Source organism: Epargyreus clarus, unplaced genomic scaffold (genome assembly GCF_041222505.1).
Source record: "Epargyreus clarus isolate Ecla_fem2 unplaced genomic scaffold, WU_Ecla_fem_2.2 ptg000015l, whole genome shotgun sequence".
In the NCBI taxonomy this organism is placed as follows: Eukaryota; Metazoa; Arthropoda; class Insecta; order Lepidoptera; family Hesperiidae; genus Epargyreus; species Epargyreus clarus.
In genome coordinates, this window is record NW_027332223.1 from 12,437,419 (window position 1) to 12,455,234 (window position 17,816).

General features: G+C 35.3%; 3 non-coding genes across 3 annotated transcripts; all 3 read right to left on the reverse strand.

Moving 5' to 3' along the window:
- Positions 1-7,642: 7,642 nt before the first annotated feature.
- On the reverse strand, positions 7,643-7,714 carry TRNAP-AGG (transfer RNA proline (anticodon AGG)). The gene has a single exon. It is a non-coding gene; the product is annotated as a tRNA-Pro (tRNA).
- Positions 7,715-8,142: 428 nt separating this feature from the next.
- Positions 8,143-8,214, reverse strand: TRNAP-UGG (transfer RNA proline (anticodon UGG)). Its single transcript has one exon. It is a non-coding gene; the product is annotated as a tRNA-Pro (tRNA).
- Positions 8,215-8,292: 78 nt separating this feature from the next.
- Positions 8,293-8,364, reverse strand: TRNAP-UGG (transfer RNA proline (anticodon UGG)). Its single transcript has one exon. It is a non-coding gene; the product is annotated as a tRNA-Pro (tRNA).
- Between the last annotated feature and the right edge of the window lie 9,452 nt (positions 8,365-17,816).

Here is a 17,816-nt window from a genome sequence, read left to right on the forward strand (position 1 = left end):
GTAAATAGCGGGCTCTTACCAGCCGGCTTGTCTCTAATGATACTAAATGTCCATTCATGCCTCATTAACTTCCACCCAGTGTAATTGCGTGTTTTATACTCCGTTACAACGCTTGCCATTATGTCTCTGTTGTGCCCAGTCAGATGCGTGCAGGTTATTTCCGTCAGCCCGTCCAAAGGGATTAAATGCTTGTCAGGATCTTCTCAAGGGTAATAAAAGGTAGATTTTGCGACACAAATGCGATAATATCATTGCCATTTTTTAGCAACCCGCGTGATGAAGTGTTCATTCTAGTCTGATAAGCAGTGCTTCGAGTTCGATCCCTGATCAGCTCGATATCTAAATAATGTATTTAGGTTTATTTCATAGCATTCAACACAGAAAAATCCTTATGTAGGATCATGAGTGTAGTAAAGTCTTATTTTTATTTTTCCTTGCCTCATACTTTCTGATTTGAAGAGTGTGGTTAGACATATTTACAGATATGAGACTTTTAAACTTAATCCTCAAGGGTACCAATACATCAGTAATGCATTTTAAGAAGAACTTCTGTGTTTAGTCATGTCATGTTTATAACAATAACATAATAACAAGTAATATATGACATTAAACAATTGCAAAGTTACGCAATTCTTCTAATTGACATTTTGGTTCTATTGTTCAAGCCACTAACAACAATAAACAACAACTTTAATGAACATGTTTGTCAACTACTTAATAATTATTGCACAACAATAACATTGTAATAATCTGTCGAACGTATGCGTCGAAGTTATTTCTACGTCTTATTATATATAACATTTTGTCAACTACTTAATAATCATTACACAACAATAACATTGTAATAATCTGTCGAACGTCTGCGTCGAAGTTATTTCTACGTCTAATTATATTTACCATTTTGTCAACAACTTAATAATTATTACACAACAATAACATTGTAATAATCTGTCGAACGTCTGCGTCGAAATTATTTCTACGTCTTATTATATTTACCATTTTGTCAACTACTTAATAATGATTACACAACAACAATAACATTGTAATAATCTGTCGAACGTCTGCGTCGAAGTTATTTCTATTTCAGCCGGACAGCGACCAATAACCAGAGAAAATTGAAACGTCAGCCGCATGCATATTGGTGGTTGATTAATCCATAAATCTTCATACAACTCAATGTCGGTCTTTATTAAAAGCCTTTTGAATAATATTGTTTTATGTGAACGTTCAATTGTATACTCGTACTTATTGTAATAATTTCTAATTCAACATAAATTAATGTAAGTGTTAATGAAATTAAATTTCTAATGAATGAACTGTAAATAACATGAGTAGATGGAAACATTTGCGCTGTAAAAAGAGCTTTTCAAAGAGGTGCAAAAAGCGCTATTTTTGAAAACCGTTGGATTAACGACTCCTCTGTTGTTGCAAATGTAAAGGTGACGATTACAACTTCTCGTTACGTAACTTGTCTTCATTTTCGATAGTTTAATTATATAAAAATATCATTAATTTTATATTAACAACTACATTTACATTTTGGTAAAATTAGTCGAAACTACAACAAAGACCTAAATACCTCTATGAAATACCTTCGCTTCATGTTCACAATACAACACAGTAACGAACGCATTGTATTAGGCTAATGGAAACCAAATACTCTATTCAGTCTATTCGAATCGCAAAATTAGTCAAAGTAGATTTACACGCCCGGAATTATAAAGTCTCTGCCTCGCCACAATGGCTGTTCAAACTAATAAAATTATATGACCGCTTTTATTGCGTACTAAAAGAGCGAACGAGATATAACAAAAGGTATTATCTACTATAGTATTATAAAATTGTCTATTTGTTCAATATCCCGTGAAAAGTGAAATCCATTAATAATCCTTAAAAGGTTTGTTTGAAGGTGGTTTAACCCTTTGTGGTTCGATTCCGGAAGCACCGCCACCACACCTATTTCTGTCTAATAACACCAGTGTTAAACGCTACTGTGTTGTGATTTGAAAGTTTATTTTATTTACTCTTTATTGACCAGTGTGGTGCAAAAGGCGGACTTAATGCTGTGGTAATGGGAGACACAATTAGTTGAGGCGTTATAATTTAGTCGTTATTTATCATCAGGTGGACTATATGGGACAATCATGTGTGCTATTTGCATGCAGACCACAAAATTATTTTTATTTACAGGAGGTACGGAGCAAAAAGAATATGCTATAGTAATATTGGCCACACAGCAGAAGTCGCAGGCAGAACTGGTCATTTATAATCTACAATAAATCTGAAACTCAACAAAATTCCCGTTAAGATTATAATTCGTAAACCCAGTAAATATAAGCGCGATTAGAAAAAGTCATTACTTCTCAAAGTGTTTATTTTTTCCTCAAGCGAATCTCGTTAAAACGAATAAACAAGGCCCATGTTGATATTCGGTTACGTAACATTTTGACCCGGGAACGAAAGTTTAATAACATCGAAGAAAGAAAAAGTTCGCCAACTCGCGACGCTGCCATAAATTTTACATACCTGAGATATTGTGTTTTATATTTAAAGGGCAGGTCCAGATTACTTTTGGATATAGCCTTCAAAATTTATGACTTTGGGAAGGACGTTTCACAGTTTTACATTTTTAATATTAGCTACGATAAAAACTGTTTTATCGTAGACTACTGAGTCATACTTTAATTTAATTTGAAATCGTATTTGTTTTTGTGGATCTTTGTACATGATACTCTCTGTTTTTATGAAAACACTGCTACTGTAATGCATGGTACTGACATCATACACCTATGGGCGTAACCATAGTTTTTATGGGTACAGTGTAGGATTCCGTACAGCCCCGGAATAGATTTGAATAGTTTCTTTATAAAAACAGCTAAATATGTAACAAATAAGTAGAAGGTTATAAGAAAAAAATATTCTATATAATATGTTATATCCAACTAAATGAGAGTTGTATCAAAAACAGTAAAGGTACATAAATGAAGAAGGTGTCGCTATTTGCATATTGTTACAATGCGATGTCAATTTTGTAGGACCAGGGGAATGACGCAGACAAATTGACATGTTCAGGCCCTTGTCCGCATAATTGAGGCTTCCGTTGACAACCACCTTTTGTTTATGTGGTGAATAGTATAGTAGTAGCAAACGGATAAGCAGATAATTCTGTTATAGATCTCGTATTGAGAAATTGTGACTTTCTATTGTAAGTACTTCAAACTACACAGTTATTGTATTGTGTTTAAAAAGGTGTGATCAGATGTTCCAACTTAGCCCTAAGGTAGCAACATGTCCTTGATTAGTTGTACATTGACACTGATTAGATAAGTTCACATTCCAAATTTATCTAAAAAATTACATACAAAACTGTTAGCATATTCGGTTTTGCAAAGCCATCTCATTCTATATCTAAGGCTTATTATACTACTCAATAGCCCTGTAATAGATGATACTATTAGCGTAATAGTAGGCTTAAGGAATGAAATAAAGCTGATGATAGGCAACCACGCAGAACAAAGCTCGAGCCCACGTACAATATGATTTAGTTAGGTATCTGGTATTTGTATTATTGTGGCTGTCACCGCCCGACGACACTCGCCGGCCATGAAACTGACGAGAACAAATTGACATGTTCAGGCCCCTGTCGCGTTTCCAATATATAGCTGACCTACCGGACAATCTTGTTAGTGTGTGATATGTATTGTTGGTATAGAAATATATACAAATAAATTTAAATGCACGTATGTGAAATCTCAAAATAGCTACAATTTTTCAAATAGCTATTTAGTATAGTTTACAGTATAATAGTCTTAGTAAGACATACAAAACAATGTTTTAAAATTTGTTTGTGGACATGTGCTGTTCTTAAAAACTACTATTTCAACTCCGGCGGCACCACCGCCACACCTATTTCTACCTAATAACAGCAGTGTTAGGCGCTGCTGTGTTCCGGTTTGAAGGGTGTGGTAAGGGAGACAGACTTTTCCGAGGCGTTCCAGCTTAGTCCTCAGGGGTAGCGGCGCATCTGTGGCCGACCTCAGGTAGGAATATCTAATCCTATCTGGGGTTGATTACAGATGTCCATGGGCGGCAGTAGCCACATCAGGTGGACTGCATGCTCGTCTGCTATTCTTATATTATAAAAAAAAAAAAAAAAATACTATAGTTATCGATTTGAATGAGTGTACTACGCAAAGTTACGTGACTTTAATTGTATTTTGATAATATTTATTGCTATTTAAAAATTGTAAGGCGCACGTGTTTGTACCCATGCATCGTAGTTCCTTATAAGTAAATGAAAATTAATTATAAATACAAGTTTAAAAATAAAATACACAATAATAATCAGAAACACTAGTCTTTCAAACCTTATAAAACTTTATACGAATCATTTATCAAAGACTTAGATATGAAGCAGCTACAAACGTTACATCAAAAATGTATACAAGTAGAAAGTAGGAAGAGTGAATAAAACAACAGTGAAATGAAAAATGTTCTGGAGTTTGAAATAAAAGAGCGAGGGAGGAAAGTGCACATTTGAGAGAGTGTTGTTTAACTTAATTTTCATTAGCATCCCTGATTAAATTCCGCGGGACTCCTAAACGCCGTAATGCGTATACCAGATGGTGTTATATCTAAAATACGGGCGAAGAGACTGCTTACATAAATGTAGGTACTTTCTTAATAAGTTTGAGAAAATGAGAATGCTGTACCTGATGGTAAGTGGTCACTTTTCACCCATTGACATATGTAATCAACATCATATGTATGTGACTTCAAGTGCGTCACCCGTTCTCTAACACTTGGTTGCTGACGTATAATTATACAGACACCGGTTACAGACGTCCAAAGCAGTATGGTCATTGGTCACTCTGCATGGTCGTTTCCTATTGTAAGAAATTAGTTTTAGAATTAACATTTACATATTGTAAGAATTTAGTCTCAGAATGTAAAAATAGTTTAATTACATAACGATTCATAATAATATTATACATTTTGAGAAGTAAATCATTAAAATTTTCCACTTCTTCGGTAGTTTTGTCAAGCAATATTATGATCGCCACTTTCGCCTGTCCGCATAGAAAAGTTTGCCGGACTATATATTTGTGTGGAATGACATGTCATCCCGTAAATCCGCTTGTGTCCGAGGTGGGCGGAAGCCGGCGGACAGAAACCTTTATTTTGCATAATAAATCAACGTCACGAGCGATGTTGCCGATGATAGCCAATATTTCAATCTCACGCAGATGACAGCGTTGGAAGGTTCTTGTGTCAACGTTTTGAACTTTGTATGTTTATAGAAACAATGCCGTTTTCAATATCAATCTACCTACGTGTTGGAAGCTACAATATTCTGTAATATTATACTGTTGATATTATATGAGTAATTTTAATAAAAAGAATATCTCCTTTCAGAGTGAAATGGGCTTTAGGCTATAGTCCACCGCGCCAGTAAAGTGCCATGTTGTAGACTTAAGACATCTACTAGAACTTTGTCTTAAAGAATTCTCAAGCGTGTAAGTTACCCTGTGATGTTTTCCTTCATCTTTATAGAAAGTTATTATTAATTTAATATACGCACATTATTTTTTTAAAATTAAAGGGTGGGTTACGCCCTGGGTTGCAAACACCGGACCCTCTGATAGAGACGCCAAGTTTCACTCACTATCACTGCTAAATAGGTACCTATAAATATCTTACTATATTCAGATTTTTTAATCTCTTTAGCTATCCTTGCTTCTATTACATTTACCACAGATTACCATTTGTATAAATTTGTCAGAGTCCCGTATTAAAATGATATTTTCACCTCAATACATAACTAGGGATTATTTTAGGCCACACATTAAATCCTTGCGGTATCTGTGTGGACTCGGCCGTGTAGACCGCGGTTGTTAACTTAATCCCCACTTCGTAATTATTCAGCGGACACACGTATGCGCAAATATTTTATGATATAATGTGGGATTTATTGAGCTCAACACTTAAACCATATAAACAGGAAGAAGTTTGTTTTTATTTAAAGGGTTAGGTGCAATTGGACTTCGATTCGTCGATTTAAAGAAACCGGCTAGCGGGGCCATTAACATGATTAGTCAGAGACAGAGGATTCCAGGTTCGATCACCGGCCAGGCAATTATCTTGAATTTATATTTCAGTTCGGGATCTGTGTGTTTATATATTTAACTTTGTATGTGTAGGTACATTTACTCACGACAAAGGGAATCCTTGCGAGGAGTTGTGAGTGCAAATAACGTAAAAAATAACTGCAGTGTTCTGATGCTGTGTTCTAGTGTGAAAGATATGGTTAGGGACAATGACATTCCAAGTTATTCAACGGGAGCGGCAAACTCATTCTTATTTTAAGTTGATAAGAGATGTCAATATTATCCATTACTATCAATGATCAGTTATCATTATTTCAATTTCATTAAAACATCTCTCTACCTGCAACACTGTTATACTTGTACGTATTTAACACACACAAACGTACGTGAGTACGTGGGTTTAATATCCATATTCATTCTCGTAGACACTGTTTCTGTTTGCTTACACTTGAGCAACCCTACAATACATGTACCTATTGTCTGAGCTACTAAAAGCTATCTCATACACGAAGTTCGAAACAATCCATGTCAATGAATCTGAGCTCGATCCTTCGAATACTTCACGAAGATACTCGAACATTCTCGAACATTCCTGCAAGCTCCATTGTTCCCTCTCCTTATTAGAGGTATTGTGTGTGGAATGATAATTTGCAATTCAATGCAACGCCGTAGGTAGAGATGTTTTCAGTTGTTGGCTTCTTACGGCTATGTAATGTTATTTTATTGTTGCAATAGGTTTATAGTTGTTTTATCTCGCTGCTGAATTTATTAGGTAATATTAAATTAAAATAAGGTGTCCATTTATATTCACAACATGTTGAATTTGTTTTTAAGTCATTTCTAACACTACATAATAAATTAATTTTGGACGCGGCTTTATCGTTTCTAACGGTGATTTTTGGGAAAAGGCAATTGTATAATTTTTCGGATCTACAAATACAAGGTAATTTTCATCCTGAGATTGTTTTTTTAAGAATATATGTATTATAGAAGTATCATAATAGCATATGTTCACCTGTACCCTTACCAGGAGTTTTTACGTTTCGACAAATATGACTGTTTTGGTATTTGTTTATGTATTTGCCCATACAAATTCCAATCAGCGCCCCTAGCGGATTGTGTCAGAACTAGGAAATCGTATGGGCCAATACGTAAACAAATACCAAAACAGTCATATTTGTCGAAACGTAAAGACTCCTGGTAAGGGTACTGATGTTAAGTGGCAAATGCCGCCCATGGACAAACTCGTATTATGTAAACGTGCATGTTGATTTCTTTTTATTTCAATATTGTGGTCTTCTTATCATTCAAGCAATTTTCACTTTAAATACTCTATATGATTAAGACTTTTTAAACTATTTTTATTTTTTACATAATATGTTTAACATTGTTATTTCTAAAATATTAATTTATTGTACGCACACAACAAATGAAGCCATTTACTTAATTTGATATAAATAATTGTGAAATCGACACAAATATCATAAAATAGTTTTTATTAAATATGAAAAGTTATAAAAGTAAAAAAAGGATTTGGGCTCGTCCGGGATTTGAACCCGGGACCTCTCGCACCCTAAGCGAAAATCATACCCCTAGACCAACGAGCCGGTTGACGGTGTTCTGAAATTTTATCACATAAAGAGTTGTAACCTATATAATTCATTTCTTTTAAAGTCTATGTTGTAAATATAAAATTAATTATGAAGCGAACTATCTTCAATATGTTAAAAAGGTCGAGATAAATTCTTATCTACATGTGACAAAAAATTGTACATAAGAACAAATTTCGCATTTATTGATAGTAAAAAAATCTAGGTTATTAGTAAATTTCGAAATAACAAAATAATTTAAAAATATTTTAAACATAATTTGTAAAACAAAATGCAGTTTAAAAATAATTTCCTTAAGTGTTATTTAAAAAAAAAAAGTAGAAAATATTTTTCCTCACAAAAAGTGTTGTAAATATCTCGTAAAATATATTTTTTTAAATAGACTACTTGATTAGATTCTCCTGATAATATAAAAAAAGGAAATTGGGCTCGTCCGGGATTTGAACCCGGGACCTCTCGCACCCAAAGCGAGAATCATACCCCTAGACCAACGAGCCGCTTACGTGATAAATCTAAATATAAATCTAAAACTAACATGTTACAACCAAACAAAAATGAAAGCAAAAAACAAATTTGGGCTCGTCCGGGATTTGAACCCGGGACCTCTCGCACCCAAAGCGAGAATCATACCCCTAGACCAACGAGCCGCTTATGTACCTGGTCGAAATAAAGTGGTACAATCTTTGCTATTTCCATAAAATTATAGAATGTACAGTTAGATGCGGTTATCAACCTTGTGACGTCATACGCTACCATCGAACCGGAATTGGTATTGTGTAATATTATGTGAATGTGTGAATCGCATTCATCGGAAAATAATAAAGATTAAGTTGATGCCTGATAGCGCAAGGCCGCGCATGAGCAGTTTTTAATGAACGCTATTTTAATCCACCTTTAATTAATCTAAATTTTAATGTAAACAAATTATTATTTTTCTTTTTAATATAGAAATAGGCAACGGTGCAGTCCATCTGATATTAACTGACAACTGCCGTCCAGCTGTGGTCAACCCCAGATAGCATTAGAGTCCTACCTGGATGTTGCCTTTAGGGTACTAAGTTGGAACACCCATTATGTCTCTTATTTTGTACTTAAAGCCTAATACACAAACACTCAGGTCCAGAACAGATATCTAAATTAATTTTTAAGATATCTGTCTGGCCGGGAATCAAACCGGGAACCCTTTGCGAGTCAGACCGGTATAGTAACCTCATCACGCTATTCGCCAAAGATTAGTTTCTTTACTATCTTAATCTCTACACTACTTAGTATCGCAATAGTAGTAGTAGTTAGTATAATATTTTTATTTCTACCTAATAACAGTAGTGTTAGGCGCTGCTGTGTTCCGGTTTGAAGGGTGTGGTAAGGGAGACAGACTTTTCCGAGGCGTTCCAGCGTAGTCCTCAGGGGTAGCGGCGCATCTGTGGCCGACCTCAGGTTGGAATATCTAATCCTATCTGGAGTTGATTACAGATGTCCATGGGCGGCAGTAGTCACTAACCATCAGGTGGACAGTATGCTCGTCTGCTACTCCTATATTATAAAAAAATAGGTAGACCTCTAAAATATTTAAAAAATATATACCTCAATCTCGTTTAGGTGTGTCATTCAGCTTTCTTTTGAACTTTGAACCATAGTACGCTATTTACGGCGCTCGGATCCAAATCCAAAAACATTTTGCATTAAGTCCGCGCTGAATGCGAAATTCGCGTAATACATCAGGCGGCGGCCTCATAAAACTCGAAACACCGACTATTCTTAAATCATTCGATATCGTAGGTATGCGATATTTTTAATTGCAGTAGTAGCAATAATAATAGTAAAGTAGATATAATGAAGTACAAGTATCCACCTAATACTTTATTTTCCTTAATACCAATATCAGGTTAAGTCGCAAAGATTTATATAGATATTTATATATAAAGGAGTTTATATAGATATATGATGATTAATAAAATGTTTGAAAAAAAATGTTTCTTACATACACAAGATATCTTAACTCGTCTTTAAAATAAATGTTTCCTAGTTTTATTTCACATACTACGAGTACATTATCTGAGTAAGAAAATGAGACTTGATTTAATTAAATCCCACAAAAGAATACGTTTTACGTTATAAAAGTTCTGTTCAATCGAAAAAAAATTTAACAAAAAATACAACCGACTTCTATGTCACTACAAAGTAAAAAATAATTGAAATAAATGTTGGTTTAGTACATATTTCTGAGGGCGGCGCTCAATATACTTCGTTGGGTAACGATGTAAACAGCGTGTCTAATATGAGCGCCGACTATAACAATAAAAAAAGAATTATTAAAATCGGTCCACTAACGGCGGAGTAATTCGTGTACATACATAAAAAAAAAGATACCGGCCGAATTGATAACCACCTCCTTTTTGAAGTCGGTTAATAAAAAGCGAGGGATTTGAAGATAGCGCCCTGTCGAACGGTGCCGGTTGTCGTACGCCTGAGATAGCTCACTCCGCCACGCTGCACTGCCGCAATAAATGTATCACGCTGCAGCTTATTTATAGTTCACTTGAACCGACTGAAGTTTAATAAACAATTACCTACTTAGAGTAATTGTTGTTTGTTTCATATTTTATCTTCCTCTACAAACATTGAAGGTGGTGCTTCAAAGGTCGTATTGCTTCGACTACGTTGGCACCGTTAAATTCTCTATAGTGGCACTATTTGCGTGGTTGTCGTTCTGGATTTTATATTGGTGGTAGTTTAGTATTTAAGGTGGTAGAACCCTTTGTGGTTCGACTCCGGCGGCACCACCGCCACACCTATTTCTGCCTAATAACAGCAGTGTTAGGCGCTGCTGTGTTCCGTTTTGAAGGGTGTGGTAAGGGAGACAGACTTTTCCCAGGCGTTCCAGCTTAGTCCTCAGGGGTAGCGGGGCATCTGTGGCCGACCTTAGGTAGGAATATCTAATCCTATCTGGGGTTGATTACAGATGTCCATGGGCGGCAGTAGCCACTTACCATCAGGTGGACTGCATGCTCGTCTGCTACTCTCATATTATAAAAAAAAACTACGTTGGCACCGTTAAATTATCTATAGTGGCACTATTTGCGTGGTTGTGGTTCTGGATTGTATATTGCGTTCAGGTACTACTCGTACAAGAGGTGTGCCAACTTAAGATTCGTTGTACGAGTAATTGTGCATTTGTGATCAGGTTGGACTAATTTTCTATTTGGATTTAGTCACAGAAATGTGTGTGGGCGACAATAGGTAACCATATATCATCCGTAGTTTTAAATAAAAGATTAGCGATCATAAAATAAAGTCCACATAATTATTGAGGCACTCTTACATAATTAGGTTTGAAGCGCTTGCAAAAATGGATAAAAATTAGGTCGTATTTCGACTTAAAATGTCTGTAAAAATGTTTAGGGCTCAACGAAGTTTCTGAGCAACGGTAAACAGCTTGCGAGCGCTTTGATAAACAGATGGCTGAGCTATCTCGTCCCCTTTCAGCTCGCTTAAACCATAAAAGTTCTCATTTACCTCTGTATTTACAAATTTGTTGCTTTTAAGAATATTCCCGCATTCAGCCAGAGATACAAATTTCGTTAAAATCGTAACAAAGTCGGTTTGTTATCTTTTCGGTTTTGGGGTTAGGATTTACCTTTTAAGATACCGTTTTATTAATAAAATATCCAGTTAGTAAAATCAAATGAAAATGTCTTCAATACAATTACGCTTTACTAATAATATAAGCAATAATCTATCCTCGGCAATTGGATATAAATATACCATTGCTTATCCTTATCCTTCTCATTCTGAGAGGAGACCCGTGCCCAGCAGTGGGACAGTAATGGGTTGATGATGATGATGATAATGATACCATTGCTTGTTTGATACTGTATATGACGTTTTAAGTAAAGTATTACGTCATTTCACTTAAAAAAAATGAATGAATTAACTTCGTCGGCCGCGGAATGCAGTAACTTTAACATATTTAATTATATCCTTAAACCAATATTATTATCAGCCTACTACAGTTGTTGGGATCTTCTGTCAGAGTGAGAAGGGTTAAAGCCATAATTCACCGCGCTATCCGATTGCGTTGGTAGACTTCACACAACTTTGAGAACATTATTAAGAGTTTTCAGGCATGTACCATTCCTTACAATGTTTTCATTTAACGTCAAGGAACTGATTGCAAAATTAATTCCGACGAATTAATATGCTCTTTTTTGATGTCGGCAGAAATAACAAAGGACCACGCAGTCCACCTCATGTTAAGTGGCAACTGCAGCTCATAGGCATTTATAACCCCAGATAGGATTAGAGTCATAGTACTAGGATTTAGTCGGATCGTCTCATGAGTGTTTCTGACGCTCTGCAAATTAGTACCTACACACATATAGCCAGAAATAGATTCGGCGATGATAAATAACCACATGATAATAACCACCACGTTTTCTGTAGCCTTTTACCCTATCGAAATACTATTCACACACATAAGTAAACCATTAGTACTGATTGTATTAATAAAAAAGACTTAGATGTAACTAAGTCACGCAGCCGCTGAAAGAACCTAATCAAACCTACAAAGTACCAGACACAATTATCCAGACCATTTGTCACGGCCTCGTCGCGACTAATGGCCAAATGTTTGCGATCATTTGATATTGTGCGCAATTCCTAACGTTTACAATAACTGTATAATCAAATAAAAAAAACTATAGTAGATGCTAATTGTATTTATAAGAAAGAGCTTTAAATGTAACTAAGTCACGCAGCCGCTGCGAGAACCTAATCAACCCACAAAGTACCAGACATAATTATCCAGACCAATAGTCACGGCCTTGTCGCGACTAATGGCCAAATGTTTGCGATCATTTGATATTGTGCGCAATTCCTAACGTTTACAATAACTGTACATTCAAATAAAAAAATAGTAGTACTAATTGTATTTATAACAAAAAGCTATAAATGTAACAAGTCACGCAGCCGCTGAAAGAACCTAATCAAACCTACAAAGTACCAGACACAATTATCCAGACCATTTGTCACGGCCTCATCGCGACTAATGGCCAAATGTTTGCGATCCATTTGATATTGTGTACAAATCTTAACGTTTACAATAACTATTCGAGTAAATGGGTAATACATGCGCAATGTATGTTAAACGTTTGCACAACATTGTATGCAATTATTATTTCGTAAACTTTTTTTGTTTCTTTTAAACAGTTTTAGTCTATTGGTATGAAATTCGGCCTCTCACGATAGAAGTCAGAGGTTCAATCTCAGATTTTTCGAATTCATGCACATTTTTTCAATTAATTATAACAAGCTTTAACCAAGAAAAAACATCGTGAGGAAACCAATATGCCTGAAAGATCTTTAAAAAATCTTAAGGTTATGTAAAGTCTACCAATCCACACTCGGCTAGATTAATCTTAATCTTATCATTCTGAGAGGGAACCATTGCCCAGGAGTGGGTAAGTAAAGACTTCGTGATGACAATTCATGTGATAGTGATTTAACTTCTCTACATCAACACGTTTTAATAAAGCCTCGTCTTTACACGATTTATATTTTTGAAGGCAGGTAACAACGTAACTAGATATTATCTCTTCACTCCTTGATTTTATAAACGACCCAATGCCCTGTTTAACGAGATTTCCCAGAAAAGAACGTAAAAGTATATAGCCTAATCTTTTTTACCATTGCATGGAAAGTAAACAGACGAGCTCATAAAAGTTAAATTTAACCAACGTAAGCTCCACCGTATTTTGTAAGCTCATTGAAAGAAAGGGTTAAAACCGGAACGAAATAACGAAACCACTCGGAGCTTCAAAACAAAACGTAGTGCTTATAAAAGCTCTCCGTGGAAACAAAATTTCCGACGTGAAATGGCTGAGTGGCTGCAGTCAGCCGCTCTTCAGCCAAATGAAATAACCCTACTCGTATCAATACACTATTCCATTTTTCAGTCCTGAACCTGGATTTCAGGATATTTTTGTGGCTTGCAAAAATCTGAATTACCTCTCCCGTTGGTTTTCAGTTGTTGTTTTCAAGCGCTCTTACTCAAAATTAAATTGGTTCCGTAATTAGCTACAATGTTAAATTATTATTTATTTTATGGTGTTTTAATTACCAATATACGATGCTTTTGAATGGTGAACTAATTTGAAACCTAAATTAAATGAATATATCAAATATTTTTGACATTTTCCTTCTATTTTTGTAAAAAATAGTACTTATATTATAAGTAAAAATATGACTATATTGTATACCTACTTACCATGGTATAGTGTACCTAAAGTGATGTTGTTGCAATCTTTCTGAACTGCACTTTACAAAACATTGCTCAAACACTTTTAGTAGGAGTATTAAATAAACTAAGGATTTTCAACAACAAAGTCATAGCTTATTTACAATCAATAAGCTAACCACAACATTTGCTTACACTTATCCCAGCAATAGCAAAACAAACAACACCTTTTAGATATAAATTATTCAAGGAAATTTTCTAATTCCAAGGCTCGCATGACGTAATCCGTGGAAAGCCATTATATCTGTCGGGAAATCTCATTTCCGGTTCGGGAAAAACGGACTCGGGCGGATCGGAAGTGGGTCGCTGAACAGTCGTGCAAATGTCGATGTGAGCCATTACCGATTTTACTCCCTCCATGATTACTTATATACCTTTATTGATGAAATATCGATTAAAAATAATGTATTATATGATTTTTTATAATTGAAAATGGTTTTTAAATGTTTTTAAATGAATGAAATTGAGATACTTAATGTTAATATCAGCAGATTACAGTCAAAAAGCAAGAAATAAACATGACATTTCCACATAATATGAGTTTCTTCGTGCTGAGAATCGAGATCGAGATCGCGAGGTCGAGATCATAGTGCTCCATCTTGGCTAAGTGGATTAGTAGATTACTTACATGGTGTCTCAGTACATCACGTAAAACATTGAATTATTAATTTACGTTTTTGATGATATTTATTAGCGTCATTAATTTTCTAGCGATTAACTACTTAGATAGTAAAACTTGAAACCCAACCATCCTATTCAAACTCAAAGCAGCGCAGTAACTCGAAATTCACGCCTTCGGATTAGTACAAGTAAGTTCTATATGTAACTATTTGTATTCATCTTCGTATAAAAATTGACACGACTTGTATCGCGTTTAAGAACCATAATATGAATACATGCAGCTATTAAGAAACACAGCTAACATAACTTCGGTCATACTCGTATTTATCCACACAACGAGTCTGTTGCAGAGATAGATTTAACACGGCGTCGTCATAACAAGGAACCCACACTCGGTGAAGCACCTATCTTCGTCATAATTCCCACTCGCAGTACTAATTATGTAAGAAGGACGCTCCGGGTTTGTAAATTATGATTCAGTCGCTTATCTCGCTGTAACCTCTCGGGCTCCGTAATTACGACTGTAAGCACTGATAATTGTCTCGAGATTTGGCCCTAGTTTTCAGAGTTTTTGCGACCATTATCCTCAATTTAAAACGGAGTACAAAGGTAGGTAAGTAAGTGCCTACTTGGAATTCGCTTTAAATTCTTGCCGAGTTTTATTTAAGCTGTATTTGCATTTTTGTTAAAATATAGGTAGTAAGTAAGAATGTACACTAACTAGATACCTAACTAAATAACAAATAATTAATTAAGTTAAGACGTTCAGTCACTTAATGTTTGTATGTATCATTTTTGTAGCAAAGAACAGCAAATTTAAATCTAAATCTGTAAATGGTCAATCTCGAATCCGATTTTAACAGGATTTAATGAAAAAGTATAAAATTTCACACACAGGTAAATACACACAGCAATAACCATTACAAAGAAATCTAAAAGTTATTCATCTACTACAACTTTAACATAACTTATTACGATGACTGTAGCTTTTGTCTTCCCAGAGGAGATAAGATGAAGATATGCTGGTATTTCACTCATAGTGATTGATAGATTCAGAGAGCTAAATACGATAAAAGCAAAGCCGTATAACTTTGAATATACCCCAATATCTTCTAATGCTAAATTTAAAACGTCACATACACAAACATATACTCAAGTTCCCTTCACGCATACACCACACAATTACCCACGATCTACATGTATATATGCTAATTCTCATTCCCTATCCAACCAACGCTACAACGTATTACTGCCACTTGAGTAGTTGAGACAGTTCACAATGAACAGCTTCCGTCTGAGTGTTGGCGGGGCGTGTTTAATACGACATTGGACTTATGTGTACTGTGAACCGCAAAGTATCATCCAAATTTAATACGTTTTTAAATTTAGTTTGAATTTTTTCTTATTTGTATTTAATACAATACTGCCGCTTGAGTAGTTCAGACAGTTCTCAATGAATAGGTTCCGCCTGAGTGTTGGCGGGACGTGTTTAATTCCACATTGGAGCACTGTGTACTGTGAACCAGTGAACCACAACGTATGATTTATGCTTAATAAATATTTCAATTTAATATAAATGTTCTTGTTGTTGACCTACTTACTATAATACTGTCGCTTGAGTAGTTAAGACAGTTCACAATGAACAGCTTCCGTCTGAGTGTTAGCGGGGCGTGTTTAATTCCACATTGGAGTATTGTGTACTGTGAACCCGTGAACCACAAAGTATCATCCATTCTTAATACATTAATTATGAATCTTTTCGAATTTTAACAATTTAATATGATGGTGCCACTTGAGTAGTTGACTTCACATTGAACAGTTTCCGTCTGAGTATTTGCGGGCGTGTTTAATTCTCCATTGGAGTACTGTGTACTGTGAACCGATGAACCGCAAACTTAATACATATTTAAATTTAATATAAATGTTGTTGTTGATTACTCGTATCTACTTAATATAATACTGCCACTTGATTTCTTGAGACAGTTCACAATGAACAGCTTCCGTCTGAGTGTTGGCGGGGCGTGTTTAATACTCAGTTGGACTTATGTGTACTGTGAATCGCAAAGTATCATCCATTCTGAATGCGCTTTTAAATTTAATATAAATCTAAAGTATTGTCCATCATACACATACATATTTCAATTTAGTATGAATGGTTGTGTATATTATTTTTCTATTTAATACTAGTTTTTGCCCGCGGCTTCGCCCGCGTTTAAAAGAAAATAATATGACATACTAACATACATAAAACTGAAAATTCGTACCTTCATTGGAATGGCAGTGGCCCCACCAGGCGAAAATTGGTCAACAACTGGGCTCATGGACAACAACTTTGCTAAAGATCATCACTTGATCAAATGCATAGTTTACGATTCAATTCCTACTAATATCGATTAAAATAATCGATTTTTTGGTTCAAAAGATCGATTTTTCGATTAATCGATCTTAGATCGCCATGCCTACTACCCGTGGGACTTCCGGGATAAAAACTATCCTATGTCCTTTCTCGGGTCTCAGACTATCTTTGTACAAAATTTCATTAAAATCGGTTCAGTGGTTTAGGCGTCAAGAAAAGACAACCAGACAGACAGACAGACAGACAGAGTTACTTTTAGATTTATAATATTAGTAAGGATTATGCTGCCACTTGAGTAGTTGAGACAGTTCACAATGAACAGCTTCGGTCTGAGTGTTGGCCGAGCATGTGTAATTCTCCATTGGACTTATGTGTACTGTGAACTGCAAAGTATCATCCATTCTTAATACGTTTTTAAATTTAATATGAATCTATTTGTTTTTAACTACTTAATATAACCCATGATATCTCTCGAGTATTTTTACTCGTTATTCGTGTGTGTGTATATTTAGTGTGATATAAACATAGCTACTTAAAAAATGTAACAACTTGTGTTGCTCATTGTTTTCACGTTTCACCGCAATTTTTCCAATGACGAACACTTTTACGGGATGCCACCGCGAAGCCGCTGACTCAGCACCCTACATCATGTAACGATATTACTTATTACTTACGAAGAATTACGCTTCAACGTATTTTGTTAGAATCCCTCTTCCCGTCGTAGGAGGCGATTATGGGATTAAATATGCTTCAGCGGCAGCATCTTTCTAGGAAATCATTTAGGTGTGTATTTACCGCAGTCAACAACATGCACGGGAAAACGTCGT